General features: G+C 36.1%; 1 protein-coding gene and 1 pseudogene across 2 annotated transcripts in view; both read right to left on the reverse strand.

Annotated features, from left to right (window-relative positions):
• Positions 1 to 15,897, reverse strand: part of KCTD8 (potassium channel tetramerization domain containing 8) — a 314,322-nt gene that overhangs the window by 90,315 nt on the left and 208,110 nt on the right. The gene's annotated exons all lie outside the window — the stretch shown is intronic.
• Positions 10,303 to 11,247, reverse strand: LOC138174698 (small ubiquitin-related modifier 2 pseudogene; annotated as a pseudogene).

A 15,897-nucleotide genomic window follows, 5' to 3' on the forward strand; every position in this document is an offset into this window, starting at 1 on the left:
GAAAGATGGTCTCAAAGTCAGGAAGCACTGGGTTATAGTCATGTCTCTGACACAAACCAGGTGTGTGACCCTGAGCAAATTATTTAACTTGATCAAGACAAATCACTAAGACTATGATGCAGGCAAGGTATCAACCTACATTAGTAAACTAGTTCCTTACTAGTTTGGTTATGTCTGACTCTTCATGACCCATGTGGTAGTTTTCTTGTCAAAGATACTGAAGCAGTTTGTCATTTCTTTCTCTGGCTCATTTTACAGATGAGGAAACAGATAAGCAGGGTTAAGTGATCTGCCCAGGGTCACACAGCTATTAAGGCAGGATTTTAACTCTGGTCTTCCTAACTACCATCCTGGTACTCCATTCACTATGTCACCTAGCTGCCCCAATTCCTTATGTGGCAGTTCCCTATAATGCCAATAAAATCACAGGTTCACTCCTTTTCCTTATTGCTATCATTTTCATTATTATTCACTTGATAGCATGGCATCCATATATCATACTTATAGGCGACTTGCTACCAAAAAAAAAATACATCCTTGAAGATGTGGAGCTTAGAAAAAGGAAAGTGCCCTGAAACTCCTACTGGTATTCCTTTTCACTGAGGTCACCTGTAGTGAACTTAGCTCTGGATTGGGAGTGAGGTTCAAGGCTCAGTCCTGCGATTTACTGAATATATAGGCTTTTAAAAGGAGGCAGGTGGCCTATCAGTGTAATGCCTACCACTGTGCCTGGAACACGGGAAGAATTTTAAAAAGAAACAAAAAACATTTGTTGATTGATTGATTGATTGGGAGCCTTCTAACCATTGTCCTTACCTTGAATCCTTAGTCCAATGGCCAAACTCTAATGTCTCCTACTAACTCTGGATCACGTACATATCCTATGTGGCAATGCTGTTACTTCCCTGCCTAGGGTTTTTGCCAGGTAAAAGAATGAGTCAAAGCAGATAAGATCTGTTCTTTTCATCTCATTAGCCTTGATATAGAGGGTATACAGAAGGTCCTCTTTATGGATTCCAGACAAAAATAGACTTACCTTTGCTTCTACTTCTATTTTACTCTATGCTTCCAGTAGACTTCCCATCTTCAGTCCATATGGTGTAATAAGACACTGTACTTGTAGCCGCAAGACCTCACCTTGAATCCAAACTTCCCTGATTGATAGCTATCTAACAGTGGGCAACTCACTCTACCTTCCTGAAACTATCTCTTCATCTATAAAATGGAACTAATACTTGTCTCACTTTCCTCCTAGGGTGCTTCTGAGGACCAAATAAACCAAAATATGGAAGAGTGATGTTGAAGCATAAAGTACTATATAAATGTCACTATTATTGCATTCTATACATAATAAAGAATAGCTAGGTAGCACAGCAGATAGAGTGCTGGCCTTGGAGTCACAGAGGACCTGAGATCAAATCCAGCCCTCAGATACTTACTAGCTGTGTGACCCTGGAAAAGTCCTTTAATCCTGTTTGCCTCAGTTTCTTGTCTGTAAAATGAGCTGGAGAAGGAAATGGCAAACCATTCCTGTATCTTTGCCAAGAAAACCCCAAATGGGGTCATGGTGAGTCAGACAGGATTGAAACAACTCATCAACAACATACATAATAATAGACCAATTCAGTATGTCCCAGGAGGGCTGGGATCAGGTCTCTAATACTCTGTTCAGTTATTAAGACTTTTGTGGGAAATAACACAAATATTCTATGGTACTATGCGAACTGACCTAAGAAAATGGGTTGCTTCATGGTGAGCTCACCATTTGTACATTTATGAAATGTACTGTAAATTACAAAGGAGGAATGTAAAGGATATGAGAATTGGGTGAGCAGAAATAAATTAATGAAGAAAAGAGACATAGCCAACATTCAATTTGCAAGTCCTCTAGCTATGTTAAGAATGTAAAAGGTTGGACTGAAACACTCTCTCTCTATCTCTCCACACTACATACACACATATACACATACTGCGTGTTTCTGTATTTGTTTTTATGTGTATAAACACTTATTTGTGCATGACTGATTGAATGTTTTCTCCTCCATTAGACTCTGAGCTCCTTGAAAGTAGGGATGATTTTTGCCTTCCTTTGTATGCCCAGCACATAGTAAAGTGTGTGGCACATAGTAGGTGATTAGTTGATTTTTTTTTATTTGTTTGTTTTTAAAGCAATCGGGGTTAAGTAACTTGCTCAAGGTTACACGGCCAGGTGTTTCTGGGTGGGTGCTAAGTGTCTGAGCCCGGGATTCGATCCCCAGGTCATCCGGACACTGGAGCTGGTGCTCTTACTCGCTGAGCCACCTGGCCGCCCCTTGATTAGCTGATGTTTGATGACTAACATGAACAAGAGTCACACTGGATGTGTAAGTATGTGAATTGTTGAACTCTGAATTGCTGGTGATAAAGCGACATTAATGAGATCATAAATCCATTTTTTTAAACCACATAGATAATTGGTGAATTTCCTATTATATAATACATGGAATCTAAGTTTCCCATTGTTTCTTGCTGTTCCTACATAGCACAGATTTGAACTACGATGTTTATATTTCTATTTATCACTGAAAATGGTTCATTTAAATTTATATCTCCTCCATTTATTACCATTATTACTCACTTTCAGAAGAAGATAATTAGGGTTGGAATTGAAGACACTTCAGCTTTAGTAAATTAATTGATGAACAGAAGTTTAAACATGACCCTAATGAATTAACTGTTCTTTCTGTAGATCTTCATAACATAATGTCAACTCAAGTTTGAACTACATGATAGCAACCTCTTTTGCTCTAGAATTATTTAGAAATGATACATGATGACATACGTGTGTATACATTTATAGCATACACACAAATATACTTTTTAATTTTTTTCCTGTCACATGTAATTGATACATGCTGGTATAATATGACTTTTGAAAGTAGAAAGGAAGAGTAACAATAGAAAATGCAAGAAAACCCAAATGGCAACCCTAAGATCAAAGAATGAAGAGAAGCCAGTAATTGTGAAGAATTTCATATACCTTCTATGTGAGGTCCACCTGAGCCAACATTTTAATAAAAAGGTAAAGAAAGAAAAATTGAACTAATGAATGGTTATCCCTTACAACAGAAGTACAAAAAAGACCCATTAATTAATTTGCTAAGAATTATTTCTTATTTACATGCATAAACCTAAGTTTGATCTCTCATTTTATTTTGGAAGGTATGAGGACAGAGTGAGGTCTTAGCAAAGAAAATAAAATTCTTTATTTAGTCTTTTTAAAGCAACAGAAACATTAATTACTGATATATTTTCCTGTATTTTAATAAAAAAGATAGATGATGCATTGTTATTCTACCTACATTTTAATAATTTTTTCAATTTAGTTAGCATTTATTTTATTTCCCTCTTACCCCATACCACAAATGAAAAAGAAAAAGAAAACCCTTGTAACAAATACACATAGTTGAGGAAAAACAAATTCCCACAAGGCCATGTCTAGAAAATATGTGTATCATTCTGCATACTGAGTTTATCACCTCTCTGTCAGGAGGTAGGTAACATTTTCTGTCTTAGACATTCTGTAATCATGGCTGGTTATCATGCAGGTCAGAGACTTGAGTCTTTCAAAAAGCAACTTATAAGTATATCATAGAATCAACATTTCAGCTTAATCCCCTATACTGTCTCCCTCTATAGCTTTAAGTATGGCAGCTAACATTCACAATGATTACCAATCCTCTCTCTCCCAAACCCACACACCCAGAATAATATTTTAGTGAACTTTTGGAATCATAGATAAGAGTTCCATATAATTTTAGTTGTAGAAATATATTTGACCATGGCAATTATTTGAAAATTGTGTAATTCCTGTATGCTATATATGGCAACTCTGAGATAAGGAGTGTATGAAATTCCCCATTCCCCAATCATTATGGAGAACTGTGGATTCCCTGTAAGAAAACACACCTATGCTTATGTTGCTCGTTACAAGAATATAAGTGATCAGAGCATTGACAAACCTGTGTAATTTAGTATTTTAATTCCCATAATATTATACACACTATTTTCCCAAAATTCTCTGAATATTATACCATAAACTGATTTTTTCTTCTTTGCTGATGCTATTATATTAAATTTGCTAAGGTCAGGCTACTTGGTACTTTCTGACCTCAGACAGCAAATAGTAAAGGGAATATTACTCTCTTATTATGACTCACAGTATCTACTTGCTAAAATCACAACAATTTTTTCACAATTGAAGATTCCTATAAGTAATATCTAATTAGAAAATAGAAAGTGATGAATCACCCCTATACTTAAGGAATATTTTATCGCAACTAATTCCTTAATTTACCAAGAGCTTTATTTTTCACAACAAAGTAAGACATCTTTCTCAATTAAAAAAAATTATAGGATTATAGTTTTAGAACTAGAAGTTATACTAGAGATCACCCAGCTGAATTTCCTCATTGTATAAGTTAGGAAATAAACCCACAGGAGAAAGGAACTTACCTAAAGTTATAGACTTGTCAGCACATAGAATGACAGCTGGAAGGATATTCAGAGACCATACATTTCAACCTGCTCATTTTGCAAATGAGGAAACTGAGTCCTAGAAAAGTTAAGTGACTTGCCAAGGTCATATAAATAAGCAGCAGAACCAACATTTAAAAGATTGTCAGATTCAAAACCTCACTTTCTTTCCCAAAGTACCACATTATACACAAATCAAATATTCATAAATATTCAGAAGATGACATGTTTTCCTTGTGGCCTAGATAATAAGCAAATGCACTTTTCCCCACACAACTAATATCTATATTCAGATAAAAAATAAATATACTGAAAGGCCACATGTAGCCCACTTGAAATTTAAAATTTGCTTTCCCATCTACAAAAATATATTGTAAAAAATGTTTGTATATAAACACACAGCAGACACAGGCATTAACTCTGGAGAGACAAGCATAAGACCTCTTAAATGTTAACATTTTTAAGCCTTAATGAATTTTGCATGAATGAAAACATTGCAGGTGCATGAAATACCAAGGAATCTTGGTGAGCTTTGAAAAAAGCTATCCATGTAAAATGTCTCTAAACACAAAAATTAAATCCCTATATCATGGACAAGTATGGTGGGGGCACCAATGAATGCTTCCAGTACATTGTTGACTTCTTAGCTTAAAAAAAATCAACACATACATAAAGTAAATAATCAGAATATTGAGAGTGTGTTATTCTGGCTTTCTTTGTCAGTGCTAGATTAAGAATATTCAAGAAAAATATTCATTCAAAATGATTTTTTGTTATAAAAGTTAACTATTTAGAAATAGAGGCATTAAGTGATGTAGAGCAAAGCAGAATTAGAACAGCATCTGCACTGATAACTACCAGGTTATAAACAACTGCAATAATATAATGTAACGTAATATTACAAAGCTTTATGCACTCCATTTCCCCACCATAGGTGGCTAGAACCTACAGCTCCATAAAACCAGGAAAGTCAACTGACTATGTAAACACTAGAACATGATATCTATTAAAGTTTTGAAAAATGCATTTCCTTCTATACTCTTAGTAGACATGCTAACAATTAAAGATAACTAAAATAGCAAAGTAAAAAAAACACAGAAAATGTATGTGATGGGGATATCATTCTACTCTGTGAGTTAAGCTAAACATTAAAGCTATGTGTCTACAAGCACAGAATTTAATCTAGTGGTACTGTAACAGCACATTCAAAGTTAATTCTGCCAGTGAGCAGATGTTAAAAAGATTCTCACTGTTATATGTTAAATGCTATACAAAAAGTTGTGAATAAATAAACCATAGTTTATTGTTGATATGTGATACATCATTGATCAATTTCTATTTCCTTAAATAAATCTCTCCATTGTGTGGAACTGCATGTGGGATAGAGGAGGAAGGTCGATTCTTTAGTCTCCTTCCCTTCAGAAAGGATTCTGTATTTCCATTTCTCCCCTTAATTTCGATGTAATGCCATTCCTAAAGAGGATTTTTGCCTTTTTTTTTCTTTTGAGAGAGGAGGATGGGAACTTCGAACCTTCATTGTGGAATTCTTTCCCCATAACATCAGCAGGCCATTAGCAACACAGAATATTAGAGAGTTCTTTGGGCATACTAAGTGGTTGAGTTGCCCAGAGCCATGTTGTGTTTGAGACAGTACTCGAACTCAGATCTTCCTGACCCCACAGCCAGTCTGGATCTTAATACAATTTAATCATTTCTCCAAACTCCATAAAAGACTTCCAGATCTTCTATCATTATGCTTGCACAGACAGAAGAGATTAATATTATACATTTCAATTCCTACTATGAACTAACAGCAATTTAAAACTCAACTAAAACTCTCAAGAAAAAAATGAAAATTCCTGGTCACTATTTCTGCTTTAAAATCAACTTTCCTCTTTTTTCCACACAATTCTGAGGCTATCCTTTAGCTATATGTCTTCCAAACTTGTTCCAGTTCCTTTATTCTTTCCACATAAGTTCTATTTTCAGTCTCTGCTGCTAAGTTCTGGACATTTTCTGTTTCTATGAAATGTGGGGCTTCCCAGAAGAGATAGATACTGATGATCTGAGCAGCACTGTCTACAGCAGAAGCACCGTCCTCATGGCTCTTACAGATAGATCAGTCTCAAGGCATTTCAACATCACTACATTAGGGAATCCTATTTGACTTGTGGTCAGTTATGACATTCAGCACTTTGTAATACTTGTAACTACCTATGCATTTCCCAGTGTATTTCAGAAATGGAATTGGGAGTTTCCTATGTAGTTGTGGTTATGGGACAGAGGTGAATGACTCAGTGCCGAATAAGACACATTCTTTTTTCTAGAAATGGACAGTTTGGAAATTTGCTTTGAGTGACTCAGAACTAGTTATTTTGTATTTTTTAATTACTTGCCATGATAAAAAAACCTTTTTTAACTAAAAATTTTTGTATAGAATAATCAGAAACATTAAGGCACTGAACTATTCCATATTATCTCTTTAACAACCGTATCAGACTATCACTACTACTCAAACCAATAAGAACAAAGGACATAGTGTCCATTTTCTTATGAACCTTTCCTCTCCCTGTCCCTATATTTTTTTCTACTTCTGTGGTTGCCAGAATATTCAGCTAAGGCAAGAAAACATAGATTGTTGGGAAGTGTCTTTATAGGTAAGGGAGACTTATTAAAAAAGTCAGGATAGCGATTAGGCAGAATTATAATTACTTACATATTGATTGATAGGGCAATGGTAGAAAAACTGAAGGGGGCAAGACATTTATGAACGTAATGATAGAATGCTTTCAAAATCATGGAAGAAATAGTCAATACAGTTATTGGTTCACCTAGCCCTCATCCTGGGAAGTCATCCAAGCATATTTTAAAATTCTGCTGGAACTGGAAAGCATACAGAATCCTCACGGATCAATACTATTCAAGTTGATATGAAAGGTGCCAAGTATTCAGGAAATACTAAGAATTTGGTGTCAAGGTCTTGGCTAACACCAATGACCTCTTTTTTTTTCTTTTTGAGTTCTTCATCACTTTTGATACAGTTAAACACTCTCTCCTCATCATTCATTATATCTTCAAATATGGAGAAAACATGGACTCTTGCACCTTTTCAGATTCTACACAATAGAATAATCCAAGTTAGGATATCAAGACTAATGATATAGATCTAGAAGTCATTCACAGAGAGGTGGTAACTGAAGTACCATCACTATTTACAATACTGTCCTCAATGAATCAAAAATACATATAAGTACTATATGTACTTCTCTGTACCAATATGTACCAAGTACTATATGGTAGAGTAAGGGAAACAAAGACAAAAGCAAACTGAATGCTGATTTCAAAGAGCTTACACTCTAACAGAAGCGATGTGATACTAATATCACACGATCAAAACAATACATATTTGAAACTGAAAGGGAATGTAAAGATCGTCAATTCAACCTCCTTCATTTTACAGATGTGGCAACTGAAGCCAAGAAGGACTCTAAGCTTCAGTGGCTTGCCCACAGGGGCACATAACCAGTAAGTATTTGGGGCTGGATTTTTACTCTAATCCTAACCCCAAATTCAGTACTCTACCCATTGTACTCCCCAACTATATGGAAGTATACAGAAAATATAGTTTGTGGAGGAAGGACACAACAAGGCCTTGAGACAAACTATGAAACAAAGACTATAATGGGGGAGGCCAGGTAGTACAGTGAGTAAGAGCACCGGCCCCAGAGTCGGGATGACCTGGTATTGAATCCGGGCTCAGACACTTAGCACCCACCCAGAAACATCTGGCCGTGTAACCTTGAATAAGTTAGTTAACCCCAATTGCTTAGGGGTGGCCAGGTGGCTCAGTGAGTAAGAGCACTGGCCCCAGAGTCGGGATGACCTGGGATCAAATCCGGGCTCAGATACTTAGCACCACACCCAGAAATAACTGGCTATGTAACCTTGAGCAAGTTAGTTAACCCCAATTGCTTTAAAAAAAAAGAATATAATGAACTACAATGCTTTTGCCTATCAGTTGGACTACTACAGACCTGGGAGGCAGGCTACTCCAAGGTATAGGAAGGGCTCAGCTTTAACTGCCTCCTGCTTCTCCTTATCACAGTAAGTTTAGTGATGGACTGGAGGATGGTTATACCACCATCAAGTTTACAGGATTATAGATTCAGAGTTGTCAGTGACCTTAGAGTCCTATCTGCATATTTTTACAAATGAAGAAAGATGGGGTACAAATGTTATGTGACTTGCCCATGAAAACATAGTGACAGCAAGCAAGATCTGAACCATGATCATTCTCACTTAATGTCCAGTACTTTATGTAGCTACTCTAGGTTGCTTATATTTGGAGTGAATGTCTAGTTTCAGACCTGCTTCTGCTCACCAAGCTTATATCACCTGACTGTTTTCACTCTCTCTTTTTTTTTTAAGCAATCGGGGTTAAGTAACTTGCTCAAGGTTACACGGCCAGTTATTTCTGGGCGTGGTGCTGAGTGTCTGAGCCCGGGATTTGATCTCCAGGTCATCCCAACACTGGAGCCGGTGCTCTTACTCACTGAGCCACCTGGCTGCCCCTTTCACTCTCTTTTCATAGTACCTATCCACCAGCACAGGGATACATGGACTCCACTAAGGAATATTTCCCCATAACATTTTTTGAGATGTGACTCTCCCACTACACATTCATAACCTCTTTCTCATCTGGTCTCTTACCACCTGCATTATATGTAATTCTACTAAGGTACCCACTGCCCATTCTCAGTAGATCTCTCTTATAACCAAATAAATAGTCTAGTCAAATAAATCCACATATTAGATATGTATCTGAATGTATATCTCATTCTTCATCTCCAGTCCATTAACTGTCAAAAGATGGGAGTTATGTTTCATCAGTCATCTGAAGTAAATATTTTCTCTGCATTGATGAAAGTTCACAGATTTTTAAAATTTCATTTTCTTATTATCGTTTTGTAAATTGTTCTCATGCTAATCACTTAGCTTCAGTTCATACAAGTCTTCCTGTGTTTTCTGAATCCACTATATTTGTCATTTCTTGTAGCACAATTATAAGTCACTACATTTATATATTAGCCATTATTCCTTTGGTAGGCCCCTGTTTTGTTTCTAGTTCTTTGCTGCTACTATCAAAAATATGTAGTTATAAATATTATTATATGTATAGGTCCTTTGGGTAATTAGGTAGCACAGTAGATAGAGTGCCAGGCCTGGAATTGGGAAGACTTATGTTTATGAGTTCAAATCTGGCCTCAGACACCTACTAGCTGTGTGACCCTGGGCAAGTCACATAATCCTCTTTTATCTCAGTTCTTCATCTGCAAAAGGAACTAAAGAAGAAAATGACAAACCACTCCAGTATCTTTTCCAAGGAAACCCCAAATGGTGTCGTGAAGGGTTGGACATGATTGAAAAACATGAACATCGGCCCTTTAACCCTACCCTTGATCTATTTAGAATGCATGGTTAGTTGCAACATGGCTAATATAGGAATATGATTTGCATGACTTCACACATGTAACTGATACTCTATTTCTTGCTCTTTTTAATAGGTGTGGGAGAAGTTGAAGGGAGAAAATTTGAAACTCAAATTTTTAAAAAATGTATGTTAAAATAAAATGTGAATATTAGGAGAGAAAGAACATACATATTATTAATATCACTGGGTCAAAGTGCATACATAATTTAGCATTTTTGTTGCATATAGTCTGAAACTGTTTTACAGATGATTGAACTTATTCACATATCCCCAACAGCACATTAATGTTTCTATACTTCTTTTTTAATTTTTTTTCTTATTTTAAATAAGAAGTTTATTTAAACAACAAGATGTTTGACTTGAAGGGAAAACTATCTATGATCAATTTCTTTATAGTAAATTATCCCTACTGAGAGACAGAGATTGCCCTACATGTAACAGCTACGTACAAAAAAGTTATAAAATTGTCCTTGGTTTTACAATGATAAAAGAAAAACATTGAAATTATCCAATCAAACAAGGTATGCAAGGATTTTGTTGTGTGTGGGTTTTTTTGTTGTTGTTGTTAAACAGAGAGCAAAATAACTTACTGGAATACAAAGATAAAAGTTGAATGAGCATGCCACTAATGGAGAAAAGGGATATTTTCACAGAACCAGTTTGTTTTTTCCCCTCCCCATCTTCATTTGATGTTGATCAAAACATACCATCAGCCATTTAGTTAAAAAAAAAAAACGCATTATGCCTGTGCACATACACCAGTTACTTATGTACAATAAAGAAATGGGGAAGGGAATCGAAGAAGAGAGAAAACTATACTGCAGTAGTCAGGCCGTGGATGAACCAAATCTTGGTTTTCTAATTGTGAATGTATTGTTTTCCTTGGGAGCACAGTTCTGGAGTAGAGTTGTAGATTCTCTTTTTAGTAAGCGCCTCCTGTCTGCTGCTGGAATACATCAATTGTATCTTCATCCTCCATTTCCAACTGTGCAGGTGTGTCTGTTTCATTGATTGGTTGCCCATCAAATCGGAATCTGATCTGCCTCATTGACAAACCCTGTCGTTCACAATAGGCTTTCATTAGTTTACTAACTGGTGTGTGCCTCTTAATCTTAAATTGCACCACCGAACCATCTTGCCCTGCCACCTTCAAATTAATGTGGTCGTTGTTTTCAGTCTTGACTCCTTCCTTCGTCTTTTCGTCTGCCATGGCGAGTCTGGGGGTCTCCTCAGCAGCCGCTTCACAAGAGGTACCAGGATGATCCGCTCGGAAGGAACGGAAGGAATGGAGGGAGAAGCAGCAGCGGCAGGAGCAGGAAGAGGAGGAGGAAGATGATGGTGGTGATGGTGAGGAAGAGGAGAAGAAGGAGGAGGAGAAGAAGGACGAGGAGGAAGAGGAGGAGGAACTATACTTCTAACACCTATTTTCTACTTTTGTCATTTTTGCTAATTTGAAGAATTTGGGGTAGAACCTGAGTTGTTTTAATTTGCATTTCCCTAATTATTAGTTATTTGTAGCATTTCTGTATGATTGTAAATAGTTTGTTTTTCCTGATAACTCTATTTTTCACCGTTTTAACCATTTTTTATCAGGGACTTGCTCCTTATCTTTTTTGCATCAGTTTTTTCACACGTATTCAATATAAAACCTTTATAAGAATTTTTTTTTTCTGTCAAGAATTTTTCACTGACTTTTTCTCCTCTAATTATAATCACATCTATCTTGCTGGTGAAGAAAAGTTTTTCAAGTTTTGGTCTGATAAGTCACAGGGATAGTGAGCCTTTAACCATAAGGTTAGTTGTCATGCCATTTCTAGTGGTAGTATTGATTTGATTACTCTATTACCAGAAAAATAGGCATAAAGTGAGGAGGAGGACATGTGTGTGCCCAAAGAGCAGCTGGTAAGATAACTGGGGTGAATGGATAAGAAGCATCAGCTGAGACCAGATAGTCATTTGCACAGTGTCTCCCCCACAAAATAGGGAGCTCTGGAGAGCAGGGACTCCTTTGGTTTTCTTTGTATCCCAGGACTGAGCATAGTACCTGACACATAATAGGAGTTACATAAAGGCTTCTTGAATTTACTTGATTCTGTCTCTATAATTTTATGCTAACCCAGTTTAAGGTTCTATTTACATTTTTGGCCAGTCTCCAATTCCACCCTCTACTAAATTCTGATCAGACTGTGTCACACCTTTACCCAAATTCTAAGGCTGCTTTGGTATAATTACTATACCAAATGAAAAATGCTTAATTCTAGGATTTAATAGCCCTTGCAAATGGAAGAAGTAGTAAAGAATGAAAAAATATCTTGTATTATGTGTCAGGAGACCCAGGTTTAGGGCATGACTCAACTACTTACTATTTTTTTGAACCTGGATAAGTCCTTAAATCAACTAGAACCTTTGGGTACCTTATTCTGAAAATATGGACACTAATGCTGATACTACCCAAGTCACAGGGTTTTGAGACCTGGCAGGCAAAGTTATTGTATATTGTATATGCACACATAGATACTTGCCTCATATCTATACATATTCATATGTATGCATATATTCTGTTTTTAAAATAATGGGTAGTGAAAAGATTAAAAACAACTATAAACAATCTCACATCAACTCTGAACAACTTTAACGATGTAGTATCAGACTGAAACAGTGGCAATACCTTTACAATAAAATAATTAAAATTGAAGTCATATAAAACCAGAGTTGCTCACCTCCCTTATCTGTAAAAGCAATTAGGGCAATATCTAGCACACAGTAGGTCCTCAATAAATGCTCTAGCATATGTAAAAGAAGGGCAACAGACTTGATAAACACTAAAATCCATTCCAACTTTGTATAGCATTCCAATGTGAAGGACCTAAAATACCTGTGCTAAGTATGAAATAATATGCCTACCGAGACTCTGTAATAAAATGTCAGGTATAATGAAGAAATGAAGAAAAAAATCTGGCTATACAGACTGTGCCACACCACTGTCAAAATTCCAGATGTTCCACAAAGTACAGAATCTTAAAACATAAAACAAGTTACTCAGTCTTAAACTGAACTAAGACTTTTGGGATACAGTGTAAAATAAGTTGCAAAATGATTGAGTCTGCATCAGTTAATGGAAAATCCTTAGTAACCAAGGCTCCATATACAAATTAACAAGTTTCAGAGGATTACAATGTGAGAAAAATGCACTTATAACTAAAACCACAGCCAAGTATTCCAACAGAGCTGTGCTGTGTTTTCAGTGATGAGATGCTCTCCAGTTTGTGAATAACAACTCATCCATGCCTGTCTATCCCATGTAGCTCTCATCCCTTCCTTCCCACTAGTTTGTCATAGAGGGAGGATTTCTTCAAACTTTCCTGACAGCATGAAGATATTAGTGGAACACATGGACTATGCAATGATCATCCTTTATACTGATCATGTGACCAACCCACCTTTTGGAGTCACACATTTCTTTCATGATACACTGCTTGACTTCTATAACTCCTCATTTGTATAGCTCACATCCACCTTTCAAACCTCCCTTGTCCTTTCAGTAGTCTTCAACTTCAATTCCAAATACAACTGTATTTTTCTTAATGATAAGAATTCACGCTGGTATAGTATAGGACCTTGTGTTACATTGATATGGGATACTTCAAACTATTCTCATTGCTTTTGCCTCTTTTCTGGTTGGATTTTACATAAATGAAATTTGCCTTAATGAAAAAATGATATAAAATTAATAAAAGAGTTACTGTGTTTTCTAGTGGAGAATAAGATATGTTGAGTTCTTTGTCTTTCCCTGGAAATGATCCTGGATGATCAGTTTTGCCTCTGGGCCCTTCCATTTTTGTTCTACAAAATGCATGCACAACTGCTAGTCATGTAAATGATCATACAAATGGAAAAGCTATTTATCTTCCAGAGCACCCATCAATATTGCCTGCCGCCAAGCATGTTGTTCATGCACAATATAATCCTCTTCACTGCCAGATAAAACACAATGCCTACAGTTTTGAGTTATTAAAAAACTCAGCAAGCCAATCCACCATTAATTCTGAAATACAAATACATGAGCCAAGTATCTTCCATGAGACATGGAATATTTTTAGCACAACAGATTGAGCATGTAGTGTCTAAGTTATTTAATAGTGGGAATAGGTGACCCCAAGGGAACCCAACAAATTGAAGTTATTAATAATGATTCTTTGGGTTTAAACAAAATTGTACAAACTTGAAAAAATCTATGCTTACCCCAGAGAAAGTAAATTTGTTTCTGGATAAACTAAGCTGCACATTCATACCAAGAGACAAATCAATTTCAAAGTCATTATTATAGAGGCTAGTGATGCTATTCTCAATATCTAGCAAAGCAACAAGACCAGATGGTCTGAAATGGGAATTCTACCGTGCTTTGTAGCAATTCTAAATTCCAACTATGAAAGACATTCTCAGTCAGACATCCTTTTGGAGGAACTGGCACCAAGATCTTTTTGTACTGTACAATTATTACAAATCACTTGCAAATTCATATGCTAAAGAACTTGTAATGATTTTCATTTTGAAATAAAAAAGAATATAACTGAAAATCTACATTAATATACCAAAATATAGAGAGAGATGAGAACATTAATTTTTAGAATTCATAAAATGAGTAAAATGAAACTTTCAATCAATATCATTATGGACCAAGAGGAGTAGATAGACATATTTTCATTCTGAAGAGTTATTTAAAAGGCCCAAATATTGAGACATTATTTTCCCAAGTCAATACACAATCTTAAATGGCAAAGCAATGTGTGTCATCAAGATTAGTAGCCTTCATTCTCAATACTGGGAGGCACCTTCAGAATGGAACAAGGACCTCTGGTGTTTCTGCAGGCTTCCCAAAAATTAACCTGGACTGAGCCCCACCTTCTTCTTGAAAAGTTCCAGAAGGTAGATACATTAATCACAGCAAGCACTAGGGTTTAATAGTTTTTAACTGCATGAGTCTTTTACTTATTTATGTTAATACATTTTTAGGTTATTTTCCACCCCAAGGAAAGATGAAAGGATCCCAGATTAAGAGTTGGAAGGAATTTTATATGTCATCTAATCTCATCTCATTTTAAGATAAGGAAACTGTAGCCCATAAAAGTAAGCAATGTGCCCAAGATCACACAAGGTAGTGTGTGGCAAAGTCAGGATTTGAACTCAAGGTCTTTAATTCAAAATCTAGTGTTCTTCCCACTATACTATGAGGTGGAAATCGGAGGATTGCTACTCCTACATGATTTTTGCAGTTAGGAGACTTCTCTTCACTGAATCAGTAAGTCTAATTCTTTATATATCAAGTAAAATGCTAAAGTTCATTTTGTTCTTCTAATTCTTTCTTCCATATGGAACCCAGCACATTTAAGGTGCTCAGTAACAATGGATTAGTAGTAGCATGATTATTTATATACAAAGAAGGGCAGATAATGGTGGAAATGTCAAATGTAGAGGCATAAAAGGTTTATTTATTGTTTTTAGACTGAATGTCATGAATACCACCAGATGAAACAAGATCAGGTCTACTCCTCTTAATCAATAGAGAAGTAGCCTGGTGTTTTCTTTATTGACTGCTTTAGAGCCAATGCAATATTAACAGTACCCAGTATCATGCTAAAGACCGTGACTATAAGTATTGCATGACGTTGGATCGCAAAATATATCAAACTCTCCAGATAGAGAATAGAACTGACACATTTATTTAGCCTCCAGAAAACCCAATCCCAAAACCAGTAAGCTGATTCCATGATAGTACCAAAGATATTCAGAAGCCATAATAACACTGAGAGCCATGACATCCTTCAGCTTTCCCACAATCCAATACAAGATCAACATTTACTCACAGACTTCTTCATCTCCTTGTCTAGGTG

This window comes from Petaurus breviceps, unplaced genomic scaffold, assembly GCF_028583685.1.
Source record: "Petaurus breviceps papuanus isolate PSGF00001 unplaced genomic scaffold, PetGlider_PUasm1.0 76, whole genome shotgun sequence".
Taxonomy (NCBI): Eukaryota; Metazoa; Chordata; class Mammalia; order Diprotodontia; family Petauridae; genus Petaurus; species Petaurus breviceps.